The following is a 20638-nucleotide window of genomic DNA, read 5'->3' on the forward strand; positions in this document are numbered from 1 at the left end:
AGTTGCCTCCCTTCCTGTTAGCACCTGCACACAGAACCGGGAAGGCACAGGGATGGGTACTAACTCTTGCTTTGCCACAAATAGGTATATGACCAAGTCATTTGCCCTTCCTGGGCCTCAAATGTCTCCTCTGTCAAATGAAGAAGGCAAGCTAGATCAGTGCTCCCCGCTCTAGCAGGCACAAAACACCGGTAGTATGCGACAGAGTTTGGGTAATTTTGTTATGTACATACTTTAAGATTTGCTTGGAAAGTATACTAAGCCTATCAGACCCATGATTTCATGGATGCTATTGCTTAAAACAAGGCTAAAAATGTGTAAGTTTACAAAGAAGAAGAAAAATGTATGTTATATCAGGCACTGGTCTGATTTCCTAAGATGTGTATCCCAGCTGATGAGATTGACTAAAGTGATGAGATTGACCGAAGTGAAGTCACGTTATTTGCTATGTTCTGTTTTGCTTTGACATTTAGGGGCCTTGCAGAACCAGGTGGGAACTGCCTCTCCCCAGGTTAGCTAATTCCTAGAAAGAGCAAACAACTTGCCAGAATGCACACCTTTGATATGCAAACCAACTCATTCTGAGTCCAAAACCCCCATTCACTTCCTTTTATCAGTCTTCTGCAGTCCGGGACACTATTCCCCTGTCCTACATCACCCGAGAGGGCTTTGTACCAGACAACTAGGGATCACCTTGTAGTCAAGAGGCCCCTGAAATTAGTTACACTACCCAATACTAAACCTGATCAGTTTATCCACCCTGACTTGCCCATTCCTTCCCAAGAAAACAACAATAAGGTTCTGGTCCATGCTTTCCCCTCACTCTCTGCCTCCTGCCCACCCTGGGGCTTCCCCAGATAGCCTTGTATGGTGTGGCATGTCTCTTTCTTTTTCTTTCTTTCTTTCTTTCTTTCTTTGTTTCTTTGTTTTATTTTTGAGAGCGCGTAAGTGGGGGAGGGGCAGAGAGAAGAGGACAGAGGATCCAAAGCAGGCTCCACGCTGACAGCAGAGAGAGACTGACACAGGGCTCGAACTCACAAACCGTGAGATCATGACCTGAGCCAAAGTCGGATGCTCAACCGACTGAGCCACCCAGGGGCCCCAAACTGTCTTTTCAAGGACAGTCGTCTCTGATCTGTTGGCCTCACCATATTAGAATACAAACAAAATCCCAGCACACTCTAAAATGTGGTGGAAGAACACCTTTGGTCTACTCTTAACTAGTTTTAAAGAACTTTTAGTTCGTCATCCGGTGGGCTGGCTCCTCCTCTGCCTGAAAAATTGTTCTGTTACAGAAAGCAGATTGCAGAGGATGGGAGAAGGAGGGAATGGGCATGAAGGCTACTGGGTACTGGGATTCTTTTGGGGGGGGGTGACTGAATATCGTGCTACGAGATAGTAGTGTTGTTTGCACCACTTTGTAAATATACAGTGAAACCCTGGTTTGCGAGTAACATGTTCTGAGAACGTTCCACAAGATAAGCAAACGTCTCTAATCCATTTTAACCTCATATACAAGCGACGCCTTGCAGTACGAGTAGTACGTGCCACCGAATGTCACACGATCACAACTGAGCCAATGGTTCTTGAAATGCGCTTTGATAGCCAAGTGCTTTGGATTACAAGCATGTTGCTGCAATGAATTATACTCACAAATCAAGGCTTTACTGCACTAAGAAACTGTACCCTTTAAAGGGTTACTTTTGTGGTATGTGAACTACAGCTCAATTTTTTTTTTTTAGCTCTACTTCATTTCTTCTCAAGTATAAATTAACATACAGTCTTATATTGATTTCAGGTGTACAACACACAGATTTGACAATTCTAGGCATCAGGGCTGACCATGATAAGTGTGGTCACCGACTGTCAGCATACAATGTTATTTTCGTATTCTGGACTATATTCCCAATGCTGTACTTCCCATTTCTGTGGCTGACTTGTTTTATAACTGGCAGTTTGTACCTCTTAGTCCCTTTTATCTATTCTGCCCACCACCAACCCTCTGGCAACCACCAGTTCTCTGTATTGAGAGTCTGGCGTCTTGTTTTGTTTTGTTTAATTACAGCTCAGTTTTTAAAAATTGCCCTCTTGACCACATTTCCTCTCCTTCTGCCTAATGCGTCTGTGTCCTGCGAGATTCAGTTTCGATGGGGAGTCACCTCCAAAGCTGTCACATGCCTTGCCTTTAGTTACTACAGCTCGTCCTGCTGTGTTTTCATTACGAGTCTATACTGGGGAGCGGGGGAGCGGGGGAGCGGGTTAAGAAAAAGAAACACGTGGGTAGACCCTGCTTGTCGAACTCACTGTGTAACGCTCCCTCCTGCTCTCCTCCTCCCCACTCTGGATCTGAGAAGTTCTCCGCAAATCCTAGTTTAATTTCAGCAAAATGCAATCCCAAATGTGTGATTTTCTGGTGTGACTTTTCCCACACTTTTCTCTGGGCCTTCTAAATTAAACAAACACACACACACACACACACACACACACACACGAGAGAAGGGACTTTTTGTTTTCCTGTTGGGGGCACTGCTTTTTAAAGATTCAGGGACAGATGAGCCTGGCAGTGAAGTGGGCTCCAAGTCCTATCTTTTCTTTTAATTTATACTGGAAAAGATGACGCTTTCTTGTTAAAGGGCCTGTGACTTTGGAAAACAGCCCCAATCCACAAGTATCCATCAGAAAGGCCACACTTGGCATTTAAACACGTGAGGCAGATGCTGACTCTTGAAAAGATGAACTGAGAGTTTTGATCGCTGGTTTCATCAGCCTGTTAATTCGTTCCTGAGGAGAGGAACACCAACCTATCTCTACTTATCTGTCCATATCTTGTCTATGCTAATTGTTTGTTATCTTCTTCTTTGAAAGGGTACAGCAAACCCCCTCACGACAGAAATCCTGATTAACTGTAATGGTGCCCCGAAGATAAGACAAGACTCTCCCTAAACTCCCTTTACTGAGGTAAAAAAGAGAGAGAGACAGAGAGAGAGAGAGAGAGAGCACCAAACCACGATCTCCTCAAAGAGCAGGCTCGTTTAGCAGCCTGGCGGGTGGGTAGAGTCCAAGGAGGTGAAGGAGACCTCCAGGGTGTTCACTCTTTCCCCCCAAGGTAGGAAGATTCTAGTGCTTCCCAAACTGTAAAGTGCACACAAATCACCTGACACCTTGGTAAAATGCAGATTCCTGTACGGCAGATCTGGATAGAGCCTGAGATTCTGCATTTCTTTTCTTTTCAAGCTTATTTATTCATTTTGAGAGAGAGAGAGCAAGCACGCAAGCATGTGAGCCAGTGGGGGAGGGGCAGAGAGAGAGAGAGAGAGAGAATCCCAGGCAGGCTCTGCACTGTCAGCACAGAGCCAAATGTGGCGCTCAATCTCCCAAACCTCAAGATCATGACAGAACTGAAACGAAGATTCGGACACTTAACCGACCAAGCCGCTCAGGTGTCCCAGAGATTCTGCGTTTCTTTTTTTATTTTATTTTATTTTATTTTATTTTATTTTATTTTATTTTATTTTATCTTATCTTATCTTATTCAATATATGAAGTTTATTGTCAAATTGGTTTCCATACAACACCCAGTGCTCATCCCAAAAGGTGCTCTCCTCAATACCCATCACCTACCCTCCTCTCCCTCCCACCCCCAATCAACCCTCAGTTTGTTCTCAGTTTTTAAGAGTCTCTTATGCTTTGGTTCTCTTCCACTCTAACCTCTTTTTTTTTTTTTCCCCTTATGTGGATCCTGAGAAACTTAAGAGATTCTGCATTTCTAACAAGCTTCCAGGTGACCTTGATGCCGCTGGTCCAGAGGCCACACTGAGTACCAAGGAGAATCTCTGATTTCCTAAGTATTGTTAAAACCTAGATTCAAAACAAGTTTCTGAAACATGACTTTCTGGAGTTCTTTCTTGCTGGTCCTCCTAGATAAATACCGACAACAGCAATAGTAATCACCAAAAAAACAATCTGACATTCACGGAGCGCTTAGTGGGTGCAAGCAAGCCTTGTCTGTTACCATCTTGTGAGAGGGCTGTCTGTGGCTTAAAGAAACAAAAGAATTTGTTCGGGTTCTCACTGCTCCTAAGTTACACAGCACTAACTCAAACACTGGCTCTTCAGATGGGCTCTTATATATGACCGTCTCTCATTTTCCAATGTCTTATTGCGGGTTCAGCGGGGTTGAGCATGTAAAGTTTGACCTTTGCTTTCAAAAGGAGTATTTTCCTGGTGCGACAGAACTAAGCCAATAGTGCAAAGCTACCCATGAAATCAGATGGGAGGTGCAGGCAGACAATGAGTGATACGTAGGCAAAAACTCACCCGATAATGACCTGCCGGCTTAGTCTGCACTGATAACAAAATGTTTTCCCCTGTGACTATTTTTTGTACCTTGCAAAGCAGATGCTTAGATTAGGAGAGCGTTGCCACCATACTATAGGTTTATCCAAAACTGGTGAAGAGGTAAGAAAAAAATGTACCTATTATATATTTTTAAGTCAAAATTGCGTTGTTTTCCTTGAGCACAAACCAAAATGCTTGGATGGGACACTGAAAGAACAGTTGCTAAAGGAACTAGTAGTTTGAACTTCATCAAAAATTAAAAATTTCTACACTTCCGATGGCACAGATGAGCCACAAACCGAAAGAAAATATTTGTAAATCATCTCTCTGGTAAAGGACTCGTATCCTTACAAGTCAATAATAACCCAATTAAATAATGTCCAATACATCTGAATAGACATTTTACCAAAGTAGACCTATGATAACCAATAAGTACATGAAAGGTGGTAATACCATGAAGCATAGGGAAATGCAAGTTAAAACCACAGTGAGATACACATTCACACTCATTAGAGTGGCTGTAATAAAAAAATATAATATGGTAAGTATTGACAAGAGTTTGGAGAAACTCTGATACATTGCTGGTGTGAATGTAAAATGGATCAATTACTTTGGAAAAACAGTTTCAGTCATGCAAAGGATTTTGTTTCCTTGTAATTTCCTTGTACATTGAAATGCCATTTTGGTGGTAAATTTCACACGCTGTGTCCTTTTTTTTTTTTTTTAACAGAGTTCTCTATAGGCCTCACTTTGTTTTGTTTTGTTGTTTTTAACACTTTTTAAAAAAATGTTAATTTATTTTTGAGAGAGAGACAGAGCACGAGCAGGGGAGGGGCAGAGAGAGAGGGAGACCCAGAATCTGAAGCAGGCTCCAGGCTCTGAGCTGTCAGCACAGTGGGGCTCAAACTTGCAGACTGGGAGATCATGACCTGAGCCAAAGTTGGACACTTACATGACTGAGCCACCCAGGCACCCCTGTTGCAGTTGTTTTTTAAAAAAATTTTTTAATGTTTATTAATTTTTGAAGGAGAGAGAGACAGAGTGTGAGTGGAGGTGGGGGCAGAGAGAGAGGGAGACACAGAATCTGAAGCAGACTCCAGGCTCTGAGCTGTCAGCACAGAGCCTGATGCGGGGCTTGAACCCACAAACTGCAAGATCATCACCTGAGTCGAAGTCAGATGCTCAATGGACTGCTGTTGTTGTTTTTAAATGTTTATTTACTTGCGAGAGTGAGCACACGTTCACATGCACTAGTGGGGGACTGGCAGAGAGAGAACGAGAGAGAGAATCCCAAGTAGGCTCCTCTCTGTCAGCCCAGAGCCCCATACGGGGCTCGTACTCCCCAGCCGTGAGATCATGGCCTGAGCCGAAATCAAGGGTCAGACGCTTACCCAACTGAGCCACCCAGATGCCCTAGTGTCTTTTGATGTAAAGAATTTTTTAATCCAAAATATTTAAAATTCTCTAGTTTATAATAGCCAAATTATGGAAACAGCCCAAGTGTCCAACAACTGATGAATGGATAAAGAAGATGTGGTATCTATATACAATGGAGTATTACTCAGCCATAAAAAAGAATGAAATTTTGCCATTTGTAATGACATGAATGGATCTAGAGAGTATAATGTGAAATAAGTCAGCCAGAGAAAGATAAATACCATATGATTTCACTCCTATGTGGAATTTAAGAAACAAAACAAACAAAGAAACAAAGAGACAAACCAAAAAACATTCTCTTAACTATAGAGAACAAACTGGTGGTTACCAGAAGGATTGGGGGTGGGCAGGATGGGTAAAACAGGTGATGGGCATTAAGGAGTGCACCTGTCGTGATGAGCACTGGGTGAAGTGCTGAATCACTATCTCGTGCAACTGAAACTAATATGACACTATGTTAACTATACTGGAATTAAAGTTTAAAAACATATTTTAAGTCTTTTAAAAAGTGAAGTAACTAAACTTAGATCTTTTTTGTTGTTGCACCTTCTGTTAACCTTATTTATCACAAGCATCGGTTCCTACCCCCAAACTCTGAGTAGTTGATTTTAAAAATCAGCTTTTAGGGCGCCTGGGTGGCGCAGTCGGTTAAGCGTCCGACTTCAGCCAGGTCACGATCTCACGGTCTGTGAGTTCGAGCCCCGCGTCAGGCTCTGGGCTGATGGCTCGGAGCCTGGAGCCTGTTTCCGATTCTGTGTCTCTCTCTCTCTCTGCCCCTCCCCCGTTCATGCTCTGTCTCTCTCTGTCGCAAAAATAAATAAACGTTGAAAAAAAAAATTTAAAAATCAGCTTTTAAAGTTTGTTTTAACCTGTTGATATTTGTTCATTTTAATTTGCACTTTGTCTTTTAAATTTAACAGATTTTTAAAACATTTTAGAATAGAAGCCGTTTGTAAATATTTCAATATTTCATAGTTACTTTGATATCCTTTTGTAGTAAGATGTGTGCATATTTGTATGTGCTTGTGTTTATTAATTTCCCCTCTCTGTCTTCATTCTTTCCTAAGTCATTTTTATATAGGATGTGTTGTGCTGGTTAACTTTGCAATTGAGTGCAGACATTTCATAATAAGATCCAGAAGGACCGGAGGAATAGCCCTCAGCACAAATGAAGTGACTTTCTCTGCTTGCCTCTGGTAAGGGGGTGAATGTGCTTGTGGCTGTATGGAATCTGGTTGCATGATGTTAGCTGGAAATCGTTTTTTAAAAATGTAAGTACAAGAAGGGGTGCTGGACAGTGAAAAAAGTGAGGTGTAGTAGAGCCTTACTTGTTCGGCGGCTCCTCCCTTTCTGATGGGGGAATGGCCGATGGCACGTGCTCCACCTCCTGCAACAGAGTCAGAGACAGATGACAGATTGTCCTGCTCTCCTCCCTCTGGACGCCAGAATGATAGCAGGTGAGCCCGGAGCAGCCAATGGGCTTTGAATCGTGGTTGAATATCACAAGAAGAGTCTTTGTGTTCATTCACGGCAGTCTGTTCCTGTCTTAGGGCTGGGGTGCTAACGCTGCTCCCTCTGCCTCCGTTGTTCTGTTCCCAGCCCTCTCTGACCTCCTCCTTGACTTTCAGGTCTCTGGTCAGAGGTCACGTCCCTAAAATAACTACTCCATCTGCCTTCTCAGACTCCATTTTTCTCTACGGCATGCATCATTACCTAGAATTATTGTTTATTTTTTTCTACTAAAATGTATTCTCCATGAGGATATAAACATTCTGACTTGGGGCAGAATGGCTCAGTTGGTTAAGTGGCTCAGTTGGTTAAGTGTCTGACTCTTGCTTTAGGCTCAGATCACATCTCATGGTTCATGGGTCCGAACCCTATGTTGGGCTCTGTGCTGACAGTGTGGAGCCTGATTGGGATTCTCTCTCTCTGTGTGCCTCCCCTGCTTGCTCTCTCTCTCTCTCAAAATAAATAAATAAACTTAAAAAAACAAAACAAAACATTCCATCTTGTTCCCCACTTTATCTGCAGGGTCCAGAATAGTGCACAGCACAAATGAGTGCCCAGTACCATTTTGTTAAGTGAATACATAGGAAAACTAGCCTGGTGCGTTTGAATGAAACTGGTTAAGCTGCAATGAATTAGTAACAGTTTTCTTGGGGTGATTTGAATCTTGAGTGAGTGACACGAAGGTGAGTGTATGATTGGAGTTCACTCTCCAGCAGTGACACGATTCCTGTGTTAACTTATGAAGTTAAGTTAGGGAGTTGTTATAAAGCATGAACATTTAGTTGTACAGACTCTAATTTAAAATGGCATCTGCCTGTAGGCTCTACGACAGTATCTGACAACTTCCCCTTAGACACATATAAAAACTAAAAAAAAAAAAAGATAGACACCAGCCCTGATAGACGATCAGAGGAATCTCTGATCAGAGATCAGAGATCTGGTCAGAGGAATTCTCACCAACTATAAATTAAATGGCGCACAGTATTGGGAAATCCACTCACGGTTCTCTCATGAAACAGTACCACCTGCTTCCTCAAAAGAAAGGAAGAAACACTTCGTTGGTAACTAATTGACAGAGCAATTAAAAAAGCAAAAATAAAACATATACCTACAAGGCATTGCAGAGAAAAGTTTAGCAATTAAAGGGTGAGTAAAATTTTTCTGGCAAATGTAAACAGAAAGGCTCAGAGATGGCAAAATTATTTTCTGACAATTTAAAATCTGAGACAATGGGGCACCCGGGTGGCTCAGTCTGTTGAGCCTCTGACTTCAGCTCAGGTCATGATCTCATAGTTCTGAGTTGGAGCCCCGCATCAGGCTAGTGCTGTCAACACAGAGCCTGCTTTTCTGTCCCCCTCTCTCTCTGCCCCTTCCCTGCTCGCGCTCTCTCTCTGAAAAATAAGAAGGCTCAATAGGTATTTTGTATACAGAAAATATACCCTCCTCTTGGATATCCATTAATGTTTAAAAAATTGACCAGGTGTTAGCACACTGAGAAAATAACTTCCCCAAATAAAAATACATAAAGTATCTTGAACATAGTGCGATAAAATTAGAGATAAACAATAAATGTATATTATAATCTTAGCAGTAAATAAAAATACTTTCCCCCAGGGGCGCCTGGGTGGCTCCGTCGGTTGAGCGTCCGACTTTGGCTCAGGTCATGATTTCACGGTTGGTGAGTTCAAGCCCCGAGTCGGCCTCTGGGCTGACAACTCAGAGCCCGAAGCCTGCTTCGGACTCTGTGACCCCCCTCTCTCTACCCCTCCCCCACTTGTGCTCTGTCTCTCAAAAATAAATAAATGTAAAAAAAATACTTTCCCCCAAAATATTGAGGTAAAGAAGAAACAAAAAGCACATATTTACTGGCAATTTAGAAATTAATGAGAAGAGAATATCTTCAGAAAACCAGGAAACCCAAACCATTAGCAAAATTATTGGCTTGAATATGTTCATCATGAAATAAGAAAGGAAGTGAACCAAGTGTTTATAAAAAGGGGGAAAAAATAAGGTGAGTGTTCGCCACAAAAACTTATCAAAATGACAAAACATCCATATTGAAAATAGAAGAAAAAATAACAAATACTATAGCAAAAACTGGTGGATTTGGCCAAGAAGAGCCATACAATTGACAAATAATTCTATGGGCTTAAAAATAAAAACAACGCAAAATAGACAAATCTCGGGAAATTTTTACCTAGGACAAAAAGAAGAGAAAATACAACAAATACAATTTCAAATGAAAACAGAGCAAAGAAAAAGAGATGCCCTTTCTTTTAAGGTGTTGGCGGATTTCAAAGAAATGAATGTTTTTCTGAGAGAATATCCAATCACCAAATAATCATGAAAAAACAGAACTGTTTGTCAGAAAATTATCTCTCATATAACTTCAGAGGCCAAACAAATGAGGTTTTCAAACTTTCAAGAAATAGATAATTCCTATGTTTAATGCATAAAATTTTCCAGAGTAAGATAGCCACGATTGCCATAACATAATACTACAGACCGAGTGGCTTAAACAATGGAAATTTGTTTTCTGACAGTTGTGAGGGCTGGGAGTCCAAGGTCAAGGTGGTGGCCGTGCTGGTTTCTCTTGAGGCCTCTGTCCTTGGCTTACAGAAGGCCCCCTTCTTACTGTGTCCTCCCCTGGCCCTTTCTCCGTGCCAGACTCCTGGTGTCTCTTTCTCTTCTTACAAACACACTAGTCCTATCTGATTAGGGCCACAACCTTAGGACCTCATTTGACCTTCCTCATCGCCCTAAAGGCCCAGACTCCAAATACAGTCCCATGGGGGTGAGAGTTTCCATGTACGAATTTTGGGGAAACCCAAGCCAGTCCATAACGGACGGAATTACAGATAAAAAGAGAAATCTGAAATTTATAGTTCTGTCTTAGAGAGGACATGTATGAACAGTTATGTCATCAGTAGTAACAATGAATATTCTTTAACACTTCGCAGTCCATAAAACTTGCTCATTTATATTATCTCTCGGATCACTCCAGTGCCATCTCATCTGAGGGCTTCTCTGAGTAGCACCTCCCTGGATCCTGTGCTATTAGGTCCGTGTAATAGGGCCATTGCTCTGTAACTCACTTCCTGGATTGATTTTTCTTTTGAACACTTAGCATCATCCACCGTATTTATTTGTGTTGTTAGTTACTGCCTGTCCCTTTCATTAGAAAAGGCTTCCTGAGGGCAGACTGCATCTGTATTGTGCCCTACTGTACCTCTGCACCTAGAACATAGGCGCATAGTAGGTGATCAAAACATTGTTACAGGAAAGAGTAAGTTGTCATGTCACCTCTCAATTAACCATGTGGTTATGTAGGTGGTGCAGGAGCTGTTAACAGATGAGGGACCAGACGTTCATATGAGCGTAGGTGAGGGGTTCTGATTTCCTGTCCTGTATACTCTTCCCGTCATCGGACAGGACAGTCTTCATGACTCACATTCTTGTCTTAGATGATTATATAAACGTGTTTTCTTTGGGGAGAAAAGCGTCATTGAGATAGAATTCACATGCCATATAATTCATCCATTTAAAGTATACAATTCACAGGTGCCTGGGTGGCTCAGTTGGTTAAGCGACCAATTTCAGTCATGATCTCACGGTTTGCGGGTTCGAGCCCCACGTCGGGCTCTGTGCTGACAGCTCAGAGCCTGGAGCCTGCTTCAGATTCTGTGTCTCCCTCTCTCTCTGCCCCTTCCCCACTTGCACTCTGCCTCTCTCTCTCTCTCTCTCTCTCTCTCAAAAATACACATTAAAAAACATTTAAAGTATACAATTTAATGGGTTTTAATACACCCACAGAATTGTGCAAGCGTCACCACAACCAATTTCAGCACATTTTTTTTATCCTGAAAAGAAATACCCTTTTAGGTGGCGCACTTCAATTCCTCCATCAACCAGCTCTAGGCAACCGCTAATGACGAGTTCCCTTCCCTCTGAACACATCTCCCGCCCTCTGCTCTGGCCACACTGCCCCTCCACTGTCCCTCCTACTTGCTCCCTTCTTCCTGTGATCCTCTCCCCACCTGCTCTAGTCCCGGCTGACTCCTTGTTGTCATCATATCTCAGCTTCCTCTGGGTCTTCTGAGTGTCTTCTAGAAACTGAAAAGTGCACAGCCACCCTGCCCAAGCTTAAATCCAAGCTCTGTTAACCTGACAACTGTCTGACTTTAGGAGAGCCTCCTTCTCTGTTTCAGTTTGTTTGTCTGTACAAGGGGACAATAATGGTGCCTCCGAGGATTAAATGAGCTATTATGTGAAAAGTGCTTAGCACGCTGTCTGGCATATAGTCAGCACCGTGTTCATATCATCACCATTACCATCTCCACTTCAACCGTTGTTATTATTAACCATTTGGCTACAGGTATCAGGGAACTTGCAAGTAAAGTGTATCACTTTTGATCCAACAATTCACTTTAAGAAATGTATTCTAGAGGCACCTGGGTGTCTCCGTCGGTTAAGCACCTAACTCTTGGTTGCAGCTCGGGTCATGATCTCACAGTTTGTGGGATCCAGCTTCACGATGGGCTCCGTGCTGACAGCTTGGAGCCTACTTGGGATTCTCTCTCTCCCTCTCTCTCTGCCTCTCCCCCGATTGCATGCGCACACTTTCTCTTTCTCTCTTTCCCTCTCTCCCAAAATAAATAAATAAACTAAAAACAAGGCAACCTAAGTAAACAACTGGACAAGGACATAAGGATTTGTGGGCATCATGGGATTAAAAATATTTTTTAAGGGGCGCCTGGTGGCGCAGTCGGTTAAGCGTCCGACTTCAGCCAGGTCACGATCTCGTGGTCCGTGAGTTCGAGCCCCACGTCAGGCTCTGGGCTGATGGCTCAGAGCCTGGAGCCTGTTTCCGATTCTGTGTCTCCCTCTCTCTCTGCCCCTCCCCCGTTCATGCTCTGTCTCTCTCTGTCCCAAAAATAAATAAACGTTGGAAAAAAAAAAAAAGCAATGGAATAATACACAGCCTTATTAAGACTTACCTACACCAGGAATTCTCAACCTTTTCTTGTTCTATGGACCTCCCGGCCTGGAGAAACCTAATGGATACTTTCCTACAATAATGTTTTTAATTGTATAAAACAGAATACACAGGATTGCAAAGAAAACATTTATGTGAAAATAAAGCTATCAGACATTTAAAAACCTATAATACATTAATAAATAGGATTCTTTGTATAGAGACAAATAAGATCTAGTAGGTCTAAGAGTTATAATTTTGAACTGCTGGTGAACAAAAATACACCAAGATATATGTGACAAGCTTGAGACAGATTTGCAGGTACAGCTAACATGACTGTGATTTCTTGCCTGTATCAATAATTGGAAGAAATGTTAAATTTCAGTTGGAGTCTGTGAAAATAAAGATATAATCTTTTTCCACACCCAAATCCACAAACCCTCAGGTTTAAAAGCCATGATCTAGCTTATGGGTCCCCGGATGGTTTCTATAAAGGTCCAGATAATAAATATTACAGGTGCATCGGCCATACTTTCTTGGTCACAAGTACAGTTGAAGAATGTGGGGAATAGGGGTGCTGACCCTCCTGCTGTCAAAAATCTGCATATCACTTAAAAAAAACTTTATTATTTTTAAAAAATTTTTTAAAAATGTTTATTTTTGAGACAGAGAGACAGAGTGTAAACAGGGGAGGGGCAGAGAGAGAGGGAGACACAGAATCCGAAGCAGGCTCCAGGCTCTGAGCTGCCAGCACAGAGCCCGATGCGGGGCTTGAACTCACACACAGTGGGATCATGAGCTGAGCCAACGTTGGATGCTTAACTGACTGAGCCACCCAGGTGCCCCTAAAAGACTTCACTTTTAAGTATTCTCTACACCCAACATGGGGCTCGAACTTACGACCCTGAGATCAAGAGTAGCATGCTCTACTGACTGAGCCAGTCATGTACCCCCTGCATGTAACTTTGGACTCCCCAGAAACTTAACTAGTAATAGTCTACTGTTGACTTGAAGCCTTACTGGTAACAGTCGCCTAACACACATTTTGTATGCTATATGTATCCTATAGTATGTTTTTCAAATATAGAAAGCTAGAGAAAAGGAAATGTCATTAAGAAAATCATAAGGAGGAAAAATACATTCAGAGTGTTGTACTGTCTAAAAAAAAATTCACATATAAGTGGACTGCACAGTTCAAACCCTCGTTGTTCAAGGGTCAACTGCACTCAATATTGCCGTTGTAGTGAGAAAGCGATGTGTAAACAAATAGGTGTGGTTGTGTTCTGATGAAACTTTATTTCCTCGAACAGGTCGAGGGCCTGCTTTTGGCATCTGGAACATGGTGTGCTGTCCCCAATCTGGAGTACTATTTTCTGACACAGAAGAATGTTCCTAAACTGCTAAGTGAAAAAAAATCAATAATTTTTATTTGATACATAATTATGCACTGTCCCGTTGGTGAAAAAAGCATATCTCTATGTATGTCTTTGTGCATATGTATGCAGGGAGGTATGCATCTAGATACACAAGTCTGAACGACCAACAAAACTGTTAAGAGTGATTATTTCTGGGTGATGGGAATACGAACAATATTTTTTTTCCTTTATACCTTTCTATAGTCTCTCATTCCCCCCCCCCCCGTCAGTATGTATTCATTTTATAATGAAAAAAATAAGACTGAAAAAAGAATTAATTTCAGTGGGCTTTAAAAGCCCAAACTCGGGGCGCCTGGGTGGCTCAGTCGGTTAAGCGTCTGACTTCAGCTCAGGTCACGATCTCGCAGTCCGTGAGTTCGAGCCCCGCGTCGGGCTCTGGGCTGATGGCTCAGAGCCTGGAGCCTGTTTCCGATTCTGTGTCTCCCTCTCTCTCTGCCCCTCCCCCATTCATGCTCTGTCTCTCTCTGTCTCAAAAATAAATAAAGTTTAAAAAAAATAAAAAATAAAAGAATAAAAGCCCAAACTCATAAGGAACAGAAGCTCCCCCTTGGGTCCTCTTCATCACTTCTAAGTCCCTAAAGAGAATGAACTCACTGGCATCCTCTCACTGTCACAAAACAAATGCCAATACTGACAATGTTTTATGTGGTTCAGAACATTACCCTGAGGGGGCTCCTGGGTGGCTCAGTCGGTTGGGTGTCCGACTTCGGCTCAGGTCATGATCTCACCGTCCGTGAGTTCGAGCCCCTCACTGGGCCCTCTGCTGACAGCTCAGAGCCTGGAGCCTGCTTCAGATTCTGTGTCTCCCTCTCTCTCTCTGCCCCTCCCCCCAGTAGCACTTTGTCTCTCTCTCTCAAAAATAAAATAAAAACATGGGGCGCCTGGGTGGCTCAGTCGGTTAAGCGTCCAACTTCGCCTCAGGTCATGATCTCATGGTCCGTGAGTTTGAGCCCCAGCGTCGGGCTCTGTGCTGACGGCTCAGAGCCTGGAGCCTGCTTCGGATTCTGTGTGTCCCTCTCTCTCTGACCCTCCCCCGTTCATGCTCTGTCTCTCTCTGTCTCAAAAATAAATAAACATTAAAAAAATAAAAATAAAAATAAAAACATTAAAAAAATAAAATAAAACATTATCCTGAGAAGGGGATCCCTTAGTTTTCTACAGACTTCCAGAGGGGTCCACGGAACAAGACAAAGTTAGTCTGTCTCCTGTAGGGTCTACACCAAGGATCCTGTTGCAACCCTCTTGGAGTTAAATGGCCCAAGTTTAATGTCTTCACTGCAGCCCTCAAAGGATTACAATCAAAGTCCACACAGACGCCAGCTCAGGACTTACAACTGGTAGATCCTCTGTAAATGTAAAGCCACCCTCCTTCCCATCTGGTGGTCAAAGGGACCTCCACTGGGCTGGGAAGATGGAGATCTTGCCGAATGCTACCTCAGAACCCCGGGGGCCCCTCACTCTCCCCTCCAGCACACTACCCATCAACATCTCTGTGATTTCTTGCGGTCTCCGGTGTCACTCCTGTGCTACTCATCCTAAAGAGGAAGAATACACCTCAAGTAACAGTGTACAGAATTTCCTTCAGCCCTCTCAAACCTAGGGAGCCAGAGAGCTTTAATGGGACCGCACCCTCAGCAAGGTGAAGACCTTGGCCCCAGGCAACGCGGCCACAGCCAGCAGGGTAAGGAGCCTCATTTCCCACGATGCCTCTGGGGCTCACTCTTGTCCAATCCCACCTCAACCCCCTCGGCCTATTTCTGACTCCTTGGCTATGCTCCAGCTCAGCCCTGGCTCAGAAAGCAGTCCCTCCCCCTTTTCTCAGTCATCCACCAAGGATCGGAGATCTCACGTCCTCAGGAGAAACATGTCTACGACCAGTTCATTCCATACAATCTTTTCCCTCTGCTGATGCCTTAAAAATTTTTTTCTGAGCTTTATTAGAAGCATCTTAAAAATTTTACTTTCAATGTTTATTCATTTTTAAGAGAGAGAGAGAGAGAGAGAGAGAAAGCCAGCAGGGGAGGGGCAGAGAGAGAGGGAGACACAGAATCCGAAGCAGGCTCCAGGCTCTGAGCTGTCAGCACAGAGCCCGACACGGGGCTCGAACCCATGAACCGTGAGATCGTGACCTGAGCCGAAGTCAGACGCTTAACCGACTGAGCCACCCGGGTGCCCCTATCATGAGCATCTTATTATACATATCTCGATTTATTCGTTACCACTTAAACGTAAAAAAGCAGACACACAATGTTTTAAAGACTACTCGAAACGGTCCCTGGGGTAGGAAACAGAAGGCTACCACTTACTAGTGACGCAATTTTGTTAAATCCCTCTTGGAGCCTCAAGTTGCTCAGTTCCCACTGCCCAAATGGGCATGATGGCTTGTAGGGTTCTGGAGCGGATTAACACAGATATTCTACGGGAAAATGTTTGTTGTAATTTTCCATAGCAGTTTGGGAAACCCAATGCCTAAAGGAGTCAGGCAGCTAATGTAAAGGAGGGGAGGAGGCCAGAATGAGGCAGTAGGGGTTGGTGGGGACTACTGTGCTTGGGACAGGTTCCGTCTAAATGGACAGGCGTTGCTCAGCTGTGTCCAATTATGTCTATGCAGGAATGAGGACCCAGGACTGCTGGAGTTTAATTTTCAAAAAAGTTTTTTATGATGTTTATTTTTGAGATAAACATCTCAAAAATTGCATTTTGTCAGCATCGTGAACTGAGCCGAAGTCAGATGCTTAACTGACTGAGCCACCCAGGAGACCCTGGGATTTAATTTTCAAGGAGAAATCAGAAATAAAGACTCTTTGGGGCATCTGGGTCACTCAATCAGTTAAGCATGAGACTCCTGATTTCAGCTAAAGTAATGAGCTCATGGTTCATGAGATTGAGCCCCCAGTCAGCTCTGTACTGACAATGAGCGAACTTGCTTGGGATTCTCTCTCTCCATCTCTCACTCTGCCCCTCCCCCATTTGTGTGTGTGTGTGTGTGTGTGTGTGTGTGCACGCACGCACGCACACACACACTCTCTCTCTCTCAAAATAAATAAACATTAAAAAAAAGAAACTGGGGCACCTAGTTGCTCAGTCAATTAAGTGTCCAATTTCGGCTCAGGTCATGATCTCACGGTCTGTGAGTTCGAGACCCACATCGGGCTCTGTGCTGACAGCTTACAGCCTGGAGCTTGGAGCCTGCTTCAGATTCTGTATCTCCCTCTCTCTCTGACCCTCTCTGGCTCACACTCTGCCTCTCTTTCTCTCTCTCATATAAACAAACACTAAAAAAAAAAAAAAGAAAGAAAGACTTTTTATGATATTTCTTGAGTTTTGAAACATTGCATTTGCCAAATACAACCCAGAGTCTTTCTTATAGAAAGCCAATTTACAACTCTGTGCTATGTTTGTGTACGTTGTGTTAAACTAGAACAGACATCTGGATTGGGTCCCTCAGTTATTTTCGCTTCAGTGTTTTCTTCACTACGTGCTCTGTGAGTCTAAGGTGTTTTTTTCTCACCCCTCCTCAATAACATTGTAATGTTCTTGTGGGCAGTTCACATCTCCTGTACTGAAGTATCATTCAAACCGGGTTAATCATCTCGGTAAATAGTACTCGCTTGTTAGTTCCTCATATGGCTCTCCCTCTCTCTTTTTTTTTTGTGGTGAATATTTCTTTCTTTTTCTTTTTTCTTTTTTTTTAATATGAAATTTATTGTCAAATTGGTTTCCATACAACACCCATTAAATTTCAGCATGAGTCAGCAACTGCCCGAGCTGCTTGTTAAAAATGCTGATTTGCCTTATCAATTCTTTCCAAGGTATATGCCCAGGAGAAATGTGCACATATATCCATCAAAAGACATGTACAAGAATGTCCATAGCAGCTCAATTCATAATAGCTGGCGACAGACGTCTATCTAATTGTCCATCAGTGTCAGAATAAATACAAAATAATCATTCACAATAAAAATCTATACGGCAATGAAAATGAATTAACTGCAACCGTGTGCAAGAACGTGGATGGATCTCACAAATGTAATGTTGAACAAAGGAAGCTGGACACCCAAGAATATGCAGAGTGTGTTTCCACTTATGTAAATACAGAAATTGGCAGAACCCAATGTATGGGGTATAAGGATAATATCAGGATAACTGTTGGAGAGAGGCAGGGATAAAAGGGGACACCAGACACTTCTGGGGTGCTGGCAGTATTTCTGGTTGCATGGACATGTGAAAATTCACTGAGCTGAACATCATTTATGCTTTTTTGTACATTACCACCTCAATGAAAACCTAACATGCTAATTCCAAGGCTGCACCCCACACTGACAGATGGGGGTCCCCAGGCACTACCAGAGCGGATCATTGCACGACTTCCCTTTCGAGAAATACATTGCACTTTGAAGAGCACAGATTTATTCCTCCAAGGGGCTTCTGCAGGCACTCTTGGCTAACCCACCCAGCATGTGCATTTCCCAGCTTCTCTTGTGTATTTCTACATTTTACTGGATGCAAAAAGCGACATAAAATTAAGAGGCGTTATGGGTACATTCAAAGGCACTTGAGGGCATAGAGAGAGACAGCTCTGATAATGTGCCAGCTTATAAAATATGGCTAAATAAAATTAAAAGTTTATAGGGTGACTAAGAAACCATATCCCCGGGGAAAAAGTCAAGCGTTCACCGCCGCTGAAATCCAGCCGAATCCTGGCTTCCCTGGGGAAGGAGATTGGGTGGAGGCCAAGAGGCTCTGGGGCTTTCCTGGAAGGAAAAAAGGGGAGGTTCTCTGACTGAGGTAGGGACAGGGAAGGACCAGCATTGTAGACATTTTGGGAGCTGCACTCTCGAGCTCTGTTTTTGTCAGTGTGGGAATGCTGAAGCTGAGAGATTTATTCAGGTCACATTTATTTACAATTTGTGCTCTTGCATTTAAGAATCCAGAAATAAATTGGATGTCAAAGGGACACCAAAAAGGAATCTTTTAATAAGCTGCAGGAAGGCCCAGACTGCATATATGAGCTTCATCTTTGAATCCCCAGCACTTGACACCATGCCTGGCAGATAAGAATACTCACTAACTTGATTCATTCATTCAGTATCTATTTATGGAGTACTTACTTTAGGTTAGGTACCATTCTTAAGTAGTTGAGACAAATAGAAGTCTCCCACCTCAAGGAGCTTAGAGTCTAAATGACAGGAGATCAGCCAATTCATCAGAGATACAGTATGTTCCACGGTGGGAAGTTTGAAAAAATAAATCAGAAAGGAATAGAGGGTTGGAAGGTTGAGAAATGTTGCAGTTTTACCGGGGGAGGTTGAGGAAGGTCTTACTGAAAATTTGAGCAAGACCCAAGGACAATGAGAGAGTAAGCCATGTGGATATGTGAGGGAAAAGCCTTCTAGGTAGAGGGAACAGCAGATGCAAAGGCCCTGTGGCAGGAGTGTGCCTTGTGTGTTTGAGGATGTCAAAGAGGCTAGAGTGGTTGGTAAAGAATGAATGAGAGGAAGGTAGAAAGAAGTGAGATCCAACAGGTGATGGGGCTGCTGGGTCATTGGCTGCGAGGATTCTGGCTTTAACTCTGAGCGAGTCAAAAGCCTTTGGAAGATTTTAGATAGGGAAATTACATGATCAGACTAATTACTGATTGAATGATTAAACATGGCACTGTACACACCACAAATGACTTTACTTTAACATACGTTATTATATTTGATCTTTAGAAGGACCGTAAGAGGAAAGAAGAACAGGAATCGTTAGCCACATTTTCCAAGGATTACGTTATGGAAATTAACAGCATGGGCTTTGGAGATACACAGATCTGGGCTTGAATCCTAACCCAGCCACATGAAGATCCAGGACTTTGTACAAGAGTCAGCCTCAGTTTCCCCATCTCTGCAATGGAGAAAATAACGCTATTGGGAGAGAGGATTGGATACAATTACCAATAGACGTGCCTCATTCAGTGTCCAGCACACTTTTTGCTCAGTAAGTGACATTTGTTGCCACCTGTCCAGCTGGAGGTGGTTGCAGACATCATCCAACTTTGAGGATCTAAGAGAGAGTCTCCAGAAACCCGCGTCAGCATCTGCTGGAGTAAATACAGAGATTCCTGGGCCAATGCCAGATCTCCCGAGTCCTAATTCTGTTGCTTTGGAATCTCATTTCAACAGTTTAAGAACTTAAAGCGAATTTATCAATAGAGCAGAGGAGCATGGAGGTTAAGGTAGCTCCGATATAATAACTGAATAAATTACATAGCTCTTCTAGCTACGAAGGAAGGTTCTTAAAATGACATTGTACTTAAAATGAACTCACCATAAAAAAAAAATCCATTTGCAATCCTCTGATTAGTGTTTCACTTTAAACGGTCAAAATTTAGTTTAAAAGAAACTCTACATCCAAAAGATTATCGTGCTCACGTCAGCATCACGTATACTAAAACTGGAATGAGACAGAGAAGATTTGCATGGACCCTGTGCAAAAAGATGATCTGTGTACCATCCAAGTCACCCTGTGGGCTCCCCGGGGCTACAAGCACCACTTACTTGGAGCATCACTGGAAGGACCGCAGGATGTAAAGGAATAATTTGAGCATCATGTCCCATGCTGACGCTTTCGTCTCGAGGTTAGGGCACGTAAGTAACCGGTTAGCCGAGGGCACAGAAGGGGCTGATGAAGACAGGGTCTGGTTCCTTCCAGGAAGGCTGAAAATAGACACGTTGGTGCCACACTCTGGAACATTTACACAAGGCAGGAAGCCTCAGTGCGCCCAGGACTACTTTTGCCTAGGGAGACCCGGCAACCGGTTCAAGTGGTTGTCAAGCTGTAGGGCTTGGACTCTACAAAAAAGAACAGACCTGCAGAGGTTAAGATTTACGCTCTAGGACTGTAGGAGCACCACTTCGAACACACAGTTCACGTGGATTCTTGGCGGACTCCTCCTGGCTTC

General features: G+C 43.1%; 1 non-coding gene across 1 annotated transcript; it reads left to right on the plus strand.

Moving 5' to 3' along the window:
- The first annotated feature begins 20100 nt into the window (after positions 1–20100).
- Positions 20101–20209, plus strand: LOC115509504. Its single transcript, XR_003967393.1, has one exon. It is a non-coding gene; the product is annotated as a U6 spliceosomal RNA (small nuclear RNA).
- Positions 20210–20638: the final 429 nt, after the last annotated feature.

The sequence above is a fragment of the Lynx canadensis genome, chromosome A2, assembly GCF_007474595.2.
Source record: "Lynx canadensis isolate LIC74 chromosome A2, mLynCan4.pri.v2, whole genome shotgun sequence".
NCBI lineage: Eukaryota > Metazoa > Chordata > Mammalia > Carnivora > Felidae > Lynx > Lynx canadensis.